Here is a 9,229-nt window from a genome sequence, read left to right on the forward strand (position 1 = left end):
TTATTGCACAGTTTCCTGGTTTGGCTTATTCTTGGATCAGGAAAAAGGAGGGGAAAGAAATATGAAACTCATCCCTCCCATTATAAGTCATTATTCAGGGGCGCCTGGGTGGCTCAGTCCTTAAGCATCTGCCTTCGGCTCAGGTCATGATCCTGGGGTCCTGGGATCGAGTCCCGCATCGGGCTCCCTGCTCGGCAAGAAGCCTGCCTCTCCCTCTCCCACTCCCCCTGCTTGTGTTCCTGCTCTAGCTATCTCTCTCTCTGTCAAATAAATAAATAAAATCTTTAAAAAAAAAAAATAAGTCATTATTCAGGTTGTAACTTAACTCCCCAGTCTGCTTTTTCCCTTCAGTTTACTTTTCAAAGCTCTCATGTTGTTGTTTCTTATATTCTATTTTAGCTGTTATCAGTGAGAGAGACTGGTTATGTATCATTTTATTCCATCTTGGCCAGCGACAAAGAACTAGTGGCAGTCTCTTCATTATTTTCAGCACTTTATTCTTCTATATAAATTGTAAAATCTTGTTAGCTTTCATGAAAAATTATGTTGAGATTTTGATTGAAATGGCATTGAATCTATAAATCAATTTTGGGGAGAAATTAGTATTGAGTATTTATATTCATGAACATGGAATCTTTCTGCATATTTGTGGTCTTGGTTTAATGTTTAGGTGGATTTCTTGATGCCATATAGTTTTTGTTGCTGTGTGAGTGCTATCTTTCTTTTTTAAAATCTATTTTCTGTTTATTATTACTATATAGAAATCCAGGGGTTTTGGTTGGTTTGTTTTCCAGTGTTCATTTTTATGATAAACTTTTTTTAAGTAAGCTCACAACCCAGAGATCAAGAGTCACATGCTTTACCAACTGAGCCAGCCAGGTTGCCCCTAAGATAAACTTTCATTAAAGTATCACATTTGAAGTATATGCAAATCATAATTATAATTAGATAAATTATCACGATGTAAGTACACTATCCTGGCTTCCTGACACCATGAATTTGTCTTGCCTCTTCTTGAACTTCATATAAGTGAAATTATATAGTATGTTCTCTTCTTTGCCTTGCTTCTTTCATTCAAAGTAATATTTCTGAGATTCATCCAGGTTGTTGTGCGTATCAGCAATTCACTGTTTTTATTGTTGCATACCCATCATATGAATATACTAGCACTGATCCATTCTACTGTTGAAGGAGATTTGTATTGTTTCCAGGTTTGGGCAGTTATGAATAGTACAACTATTAGCATTTTTGGACGTGGGTTTTGGTGTACTTATGTATACGCTTCTGTTAGGTGATCCCTTTGGAATGGATTATAAAATATGAAAATATTTAAAGCATATAGGTATGTCCAACTAGTTTTCTGAAGTAGTGCCAATCTGTGCTTCTACCAACTGTGTATGTGAGTTCCAGAAGTTTCCATATGTGCCATCATTTGGTTTAATCAGACTTTTTCGTATTAACTCATCTAGTGGGTATATAGTGGTCTCATTGTGGTTTCCTCCCAACATTTTATTATGAAAAAATAGTTAGGCATACAGTAAAGTTGGAAGATGTATACAGTGACCATCCATATGCCCATCAACCTAGGTTCCACAATTAACATTTTACTATATGCAATTTATTGCATATATATCCATCTATTCTCATTGTGGTTTTATTTACATTTTCTTGGTGACCAGTGAACTGGAGTAATGACCACCATTTCCAATGGTTACCAATTTATATATTTTCTTTAATATATTAGTAAGCTTGTTCAAGCTTTCTCTTCCCTCTCCTCCACTTTTTAACTTGTCTACTTTTTCTTATTTATTTGTACGTATTTCTTTTTTATAAATATTATTTGGGAAACAGCCCTTTTTTGGTTATATGTTTTGTTAGTTTCCTACTAGTGCTCTAACAACTACAAACTTAGTGGCTTAAAACAACATAAATGTATTATTGTACTGTTCTGGAGGTCAGAAATCTGAAATCTGTAAAAGCAAGGTGTTAGCATTCCTGTGTTCCTTACATAGGATCTAGGGGAAAATCCATTTCCTAGCCTTTTCCAGCTAGCATTCCTTGAGTCATAGCCCCTTCTTCCACATTCAAGGTGCATCTAACTCTAACTTCTGCTCCTGCCATCTCATTTCCTCCTTGGATTCTGAGTCTCCTACTTCCCTTTTTCCCATAGAAGGACCCTATAATTACACTAAGCCCATCATAGATAATCCAGGATAATCTCATTTCAAGATCAATAACTTAATCACATTGAAAAGTCACTTTTTCCACATGAGGTAACATATTCACAGGTTCTAGGGATTAGGATGTGAATATCTTGGAGAAGGGCATTATTCTGTCTACCATATATGTTGCAGATATCTTCCACTGCTCCAGGGCTTGTCTGTTTACTCATTTATTTTTTTAAAAGATTTTATTTATTTATTTGAGAGAGAGACAGAGATTGCGAGAGAGAGAGCATGAGCCGGGAGGAGAGGGAGAAGCAGGCCCCCTGCGGAGCAGGGAGCCTGATGCAGGGCTCAATCCCAGTATCCTGGGATCATGACTTGAGCCGAAGGCAGACGCTTAACCAACTGAGCCACCCAGGCGCCCATGTTTATTCATTTATTGCAAAGTTTTCATTGAAGAATTTTCTATATTTAATTTAATCCAGTGTGTCAAACTTTTCCTTTATGATTGGTGCTTTTTATGTCCTATTTAAGAAATCTGTGCCTACACCCAAATCATGCAGATATTCTTCTAGGTCTTTCATCTGGAAGTGTTACTGTTTTATCTTTTACATTTAGAACTTCAATCTTACCTGAATAGATTTTTATTTAATACGTGAAGTTGGGGAGGCCAGGGTTCATTTGTCTCTGTGTAGATTTCCAATTGCTCTAACAACCAGTGTTCATTGAAAAGAATGCCCTTTCTCTACAACTTTGCAGTGCCATCTTTATTGTAAATCAGGCATCTATATTTGTGTGTTTCTGAACTCTCCCAGTAGTATCCACAGAACTTTCTGTGATAATGGAAATGTTTGATATCTGTCCTTCCAGTATGGTAGCCATGTAGCTACTGAGCACTTGATATGTGGCTAGTATGACTGAGGAACTAAATTGTTAATGTTACTTAATTTTAATTAATTTAAATAGCTGTATGTGGCTAGTAGCTACCATATTAAACAGTACAGTATATTGATCCATGGACCCATTTGTGCCATAGATCCCTGTGCCAATACCATACTCTCTTAATTACTATAGCTTTATAATTAGTCTTTACATTTGGTTCTTCTTTGTCAAGATTGTATTAACCATTCTAGGCCTTTTGCTTTTCATGTACATTTTAGAATCAGCTTGTCAGTTTCCCCAAAACCCTGATGTGATTTCAATAAGAATTGCATTGAATTTATAGATCAAATTGGGGATAATTGACATTGTTATACTTCCATTTCACAAACATGTTATATCCCTTTATTTTCTCTCAGTAATATTTTAGTGTGTACACGTGTGTGTGTGTTGAAAGGCCTTGCTCATCTTTTGTTAAAATTATTCCTAGACATTTTATGTCTTTTGGTATTATTGTTGGTAGTATTCTTTTAAAATTATTATTTTCTAGAGGCATACATATTCTTGGTATGTTTTCAAGGGTAGAGACTCTATATTCTTCTCCACATAAGGATGAAAGGGTTTGGGAGGCCTCAGGGGTTCTTGTAGGATGAGTCTTGTCTTTCCTTAGCTCATATATCTGAAGTCTGTAGTTCTTCATGTCCTTAAGGTCAACAAAGAAGGAAGCCCCATCCCTGCAGAAGCAGGAACTAGAGTCCACCCAGGATGACATCTGTTAGTGAAAACACGGAGGCCCAAGATGAGAGACCCCAGATTTCTAGACCTTCAGATTCCAAATCCCTGATTACTACTACCTCAGCTTCCCAGCTGTTAAAGTCTGATTTGATTACTGAGGAACCGATGTCAGAGGGACAGAAGTTTGACACTGTGTCATCATACATTTGGTCTGATGAAGATAATGATGAAATACTGGAGACCATAGACAATGATGAGCCAAAGGAGGAAGCCCCCACTGACCGACCATCATGGGCCAATAAAATTGAGTACCTCCTGGCCCAGGTGGGCTTTTCTGTGGGACTGAGTACCATCTGGCGCTTTCCTTATCTGTGTTTTCACAACGGAGGTGGTAAGCCTGGGGACCAGGAATCATGGACCCACAAGGGGATGAGGAGCCAGAGGACTATCCTGCTACTCTGGGGTCTCTGAAATATGTAGGGGTGGGGGATTTGGGAACCTGACTAGGGCAGGAGCCAGGTACCTGGAAGGCAGCTGAGCTCACCACTATACCACCAACGCTGGAGCCAGGTACCTGAACACCTAGGATGGGAGCAGGATATCTGAACACTTAGGTTCATGAGGATGGTGGGGCTGAAGGCTGAGATTCAGGGTGGGAGTGGAAACTAGGCATCTGGGTCTTCCAGGATCTGGGAGCCCAAGGGATACCTGGGACTATGAGGGATGTGGAAACAGTTGAGCCCTGATGCTGGTGGCCCTGAGGGAGGTCACTGGTGGGGAACGTGTTTTGCTAGACCCCAAGGACGTCCAGGCACTGAAAAGCCAGGTGGTTCTCAGAACTCCTCCTGACTCCCTGCACAGGCAGTTTTCTCATCATCTACATGCTCATGCTGTTCTTGGTCGGGGTTCCTCTTCTATTCCTGGAGATGGCAGCTGGTCAGAGGATGCGTCAGGGCAGCATTGGTGTATGGAAGGTCATCAGCCCCTGGATTGGTGGTGTGGGGTATACCAGCTTCATGGTGAGGAGTCCTGGGCTGCCCAGGCCTACCCTTTATGCCCCACTCCCACCCCAACAGTTCCTTGTCCTGGGATAGGTCCCATGACTTTACTTCTATGGGTCAAGTCTCTTCAGTTCCCCAGTCCTCTGGTCAAATCCCCTCCCTTCTGCTGGCCTACCTTCCTTCTGTCTCCAGAATTCTTCATGGTTCCTAGGTGTGCTGCATCGTGGGTTTGTACTACAGTGTGCTCATGGCTTGGAGTCTCTTCTATTTGGGACAGTCTTTCCAGTCTCCACTGCCTTGGTCAAAGTGCCCCTTACTGAGGAACTCCAGTGATTTTGGTGAGAAGAGAGGGAAGAAAATGGCAAGTGGGAGGGCTGAAAAAAGGATAGGGCAATGAAGAAGGAAGAGGATCGTTGAGAGAATAGGGATGAGCAGGAAGATGAGATTGGAAGGAGGGGGTGGAGGGGGATTGGAAGAGGGAGGCACGTGGTCTTGCAGTTTCCTCCATGGCCAGTTCACCTCAGATCCTGAATGTGAGCGGACAACACCCACCACATACTTTTGGTACCGGAATATATTGAAGGCCACAGATCAAGTTGAAGTGGGTGGACTACCAGTTATGCATCTCAGTGTCTCTCTCTTTATGACATGGTTAATTATCTGCATCTCCATGATCAAAGGACCCAAGTCCACTGGGAAGGTGAGCCATCCTCTAACTTATAATCTGATAGACTCCTTTCTATCTGAGACCCCCTAATATTCTCCTAACTTGATGCCTGTAGGTCTCCAACTTCTAACTCCTTCTAATATGACCTTTGACTCTCAGTAGTCTTTGATCCTACTGGCCCAGCTTCTGCCTTTGCTAACCTCTATTTCTGAATCATACTTCCCACTCAGATGCTGTATGTGTCAGTACTCCTTCCCTACTTCATCCTTTTCTGTCTCCTTATCCGGAGTCTCATGCTGGAAGGCGCACATTTTGGTCTCAAGAATTTGTTGGCTGCCAAGGTGAGGTGTCCCCTGCCCTTTGATCCTCTTATCCACATGGGGGTGTCAGAGACAGAATGGTTGTCAGTCTGATAGAGGCCCTCCTGGCTCCCTCCTTCACCACCTTCTCATCTTCCATCATATCATGGTTTACTCCTCTTCCCTTTATATCCCAGTTTACACAATACTTCTCCCCAGGTACCAGCCCTGTACTCTGTGGAAGTGTGGCGCCGGACAGGGAACCAGCTCTTTTTATCCATGGGCCCTGGCTTTGGCAGCTTCACTGCAATCAGCTCATACAGACCTCGGTCCAACAACTGTGTCATGGATGCCTTTGTTGTGGCTTTTCTCAACTTGACAGCCTCACTGACTGCCACGGTGTTTGTATTTGCCATAATGGGCCACTTGGCCACAGAGAACAATGAAAAATGTTACCTGAGGTGAGCCCAATCTTTCATATGGAGATCATCAAAAAGACCAAAGTCTTAGAAATAGCTCACGGAATTCCAGTCTAGGCCCCCATCCCTCAGGGCTGTTGGCTCAGTCAATATGGGACCCTCTGACAAGAGCCTCCTGAACCTTCGAAACACCTGAATCTCTCCAACTCTTTCAGAGCCTTTCTAAACTAGGAAAGCCCCAAACTTGGAGGTTTTCAAAGTTGTGTTCACCCCATTCTTAACTGGGGTCTGCCATGGAAAATTAGGAGAATAGGTTCAGCAGAATCATTAGATAAGAAAAAAAATAAAAAGGACTCATAGCCCCACCAGAGTCCCCATAGCCCATTCCTGATTTTTTTTCTCCTGTGAGATTCATTCTCAAAATTCTCATCAGACATTTATAAAACATCTATCTGGCAACCCTGTGTTGGGTTCTGGAAACACAGCCAATGGTGAAGCAGACCATCATACCTGCCCTCAGGTGTGGTCCCGGTGTGGCCATTGTGGCATTTACCAATATCACCTCTGTGTTTTCTGGATCCACCTTCTGGGCCATCATCATCTTCCTGTTGCTGGCGAGCCTGGGGCTGAGCACCATGATGGGGATCATGCAGGGCATTGTTACCCCTCTCCAGGACACTTTCTCTTCCCTCAGGAAATATACAAATCTGCTCAGTCTTTTTAGGAAGCAGATACTAAACAGATAATCACAAGGAGATGAGAACTGGTAGTAAGGATAATGAGAAACACAGAAGAGCAAGCTATTAACTTCCTGGGGCAGTCAGAGAATGCTTCCTCCTGGAGGCAATCCCGAGCTCAATCTGTCTCCTGACAAATAACCACAGCTAGTAGTCTTTCAGCTGTTTCCCATTCATATACCTACATATAAAAACATACCATTAAAAAAATCGGATCATACCATACTACTTTTCTGCAGCTTGTTGACTTGCTCTTATGGAAATGGATCTTGAATAGCTTTCCATGGCAGTAAATAGGGTTCGGGGAGCTGAGTGAGGATTTGTAGGAATTTGCATATGGAGAACCGTATAGTGGTAGAATTGGGGTAGACTGAGCAGGAGCAGAGTGGGGGTGGTTCTAGGCAGAGAGAATGTCATGTGCCAAAGATACAGAGATGATGGGGAGCATGGCAGGTTGGAGCAGGTTGAATAATTGAGTGTGGCCGAAGGAGAGAAGGTGAAGAGTTATATGTTAGGAGATTGGAGAGACCAGTAGGTCAAGAAAGCTGAGAAGCTTTAACATTGTCCTAAGATTGTCTAGTAGGAGGTATAGGTCCTAAAGCCCTACATGACATTGTACGAAAGAGTCCCTCCAGGGCCCCACTTAGGTCAGAAACTCTCTGGCCTCCGGCAGACACCTTATGAAAGTAGGTGTCAGACAGTGAGCACTGGGACCCTGGAGACCCAGGTTTCAGTGCAGATCAAAAACTCTAGACTAGTGGTTTTTCTTCTCATGTAGAAGATAAGAGAAGTTATCTTAAAGGGCCATAATGATTTTATGTAATTCTACCCCTGTCCCCAGGAATGCTGAGACAGTGCTGTATCTGATAGCTGCTGGGGTGCTGCCTGCCGAGGCCCGCCCCCCAGACAGTATGTATCATGATCCAAGCTCCATCTACTCCGGGTGGCTCAAGAGCCTCCCTAAACAAATCAAAGACACGGTCCTACCCTATATGACCAATTGCAACATAGCTCATGAATTGATGGAGGTAGGTGAGGGTTGGGGATGGGGTCCTTATCTTCCCTTCAAAACCCCCAGTGCACCAGAAACTTCAGCTCTCCATAGGTGTCTCTAGAATCCAGAAAGGCAATTCTTGACAGCATACTGGACAACCAAGACCAAGGTTCAAGGTTCACAGTACCCTACTGCAATAAGGCAGCTGTAGCCTCTGTAGCACCAAGCACTGGAGTTCATATAAGCGTGTTCATACCAACCCAAAAGAGTTGCCAGGCCAGCAGCTGTTGTTGGAAGAAGTCCTCCTGCCTCAAGGCCAGATGAGTTTAACAATGTCTATTAATGGTGCTATAGATTGTTTCCTAGGGGAGGGGACAGGAATGCAGTTAAGATTCTACAGCGTGGGCTCAGAGCTCTTGCCCTTCATCCCATCACAGGTTATGGAGGGTCCCGGTGTGGCCATTGTGGCGTTTACCAATATCACCTCTGAGTTTTCTGGATCCACCTTCTGGGCCATCATCATCTTCCTGTTGCTGGCGAGCCTGGGGCTGAGCACCATGATGGGGATCATGCAGGGCATTGTTACCCCTCTCCAGGACACTTTCTCTTCCCTCAGGAAATATACAAATCTGCTCACAGGTACTCTAACCTTGTCCCCACTCCCACCTAGGACCATTGTTTAGCTTAACCCTACTGGGATTCTTACACAACCTAGTTTGAATTCTGACCTTGATCCAAATCTGATGTTTTCCCTCAGTGGGCGTCTGTGTGCCTATGTTCCTGGGCAGCCTCATTTTCGTGACGCCTTCGGGTAGCTACTATGTGAACCTGCTGGATGATTACTGGGTATCTCTGCCCATCTTCTTCATTGTCATCTTGGAGAACATAGCCATGGCCTGGATCTATGGAGCCAGGAGGTGATTCCCCAAGCCCAGAATCTGTAGTCATGCACCCACACAGTGAGGTCCCCTAGGGAGTATTGGCCCTCCTGCTCTCACTGTTAGGCCTCTGACCCAGGGCTTTTGGAGAGCCCCCAGGGAGGTGGGAAGGAGAAGGCACGGGCTGACTCCTGGAGAAAACAGGTGTAGAATGGAAAAGTGGTGGACAGTCCATATCAAGTCCTAGTGGCTCCTGAGCCCTGCTTTTAGGCGTGGGCATGTAATTCCTTGCTTCTCAAAGTGGGCTCTGGAATAGTAGCATTGGCATCACCTGGGAGTTTATTAGAAATGCAGACCCTCGGGCGCCTGGGTGGCTCAGTTGGTTAAGCGACTGCCTTCGGCTCAGGTCATGATCCTGGAGTCCCGGGATCGAGTCCCGCATCGGGCTCCCTGCT

General features: G+C 43.9%; 1 non-coding gene across 1 annotated transcript; it reads left to right on the forward strand.

Moving 5' to 3' along the window:
* The first annotated feature begins 2,895 nt into the window (after positions 1-2,895).
* LOC102737847 (uncharacterized) lies at positions 2,896-9,003 on the forward strand. The gene is made up of 3 exons (XR_014142637.1): positions 2,896-6,207; positions 7,744-8,535; positions 8,654-9,003. It is a non-coding gene; the product is annotated as an uncharacterized LOC102737847 (transcript).
* Positions 9,004-9,229: the final 226 nt, after the last annotated feature.

This window comes from Leptonychotes weddellii, unplaced genomic scaffold (genome assembly GCF_054177405.1).
Source record: "Leptonychotes weddellii isolate Sample4059 unplaced genomic scaffold, ASM5417740v2 HiC_scaffold_7616, whole genome shotgun sequence".
NCBI classification, from domain to species: domain Eukaryota; kingdom Metazoa; phylum Chordata; class Mammalia; order Carnivora; family Phocidae; genus Leptonychotes; species Leptonychotes weddellii.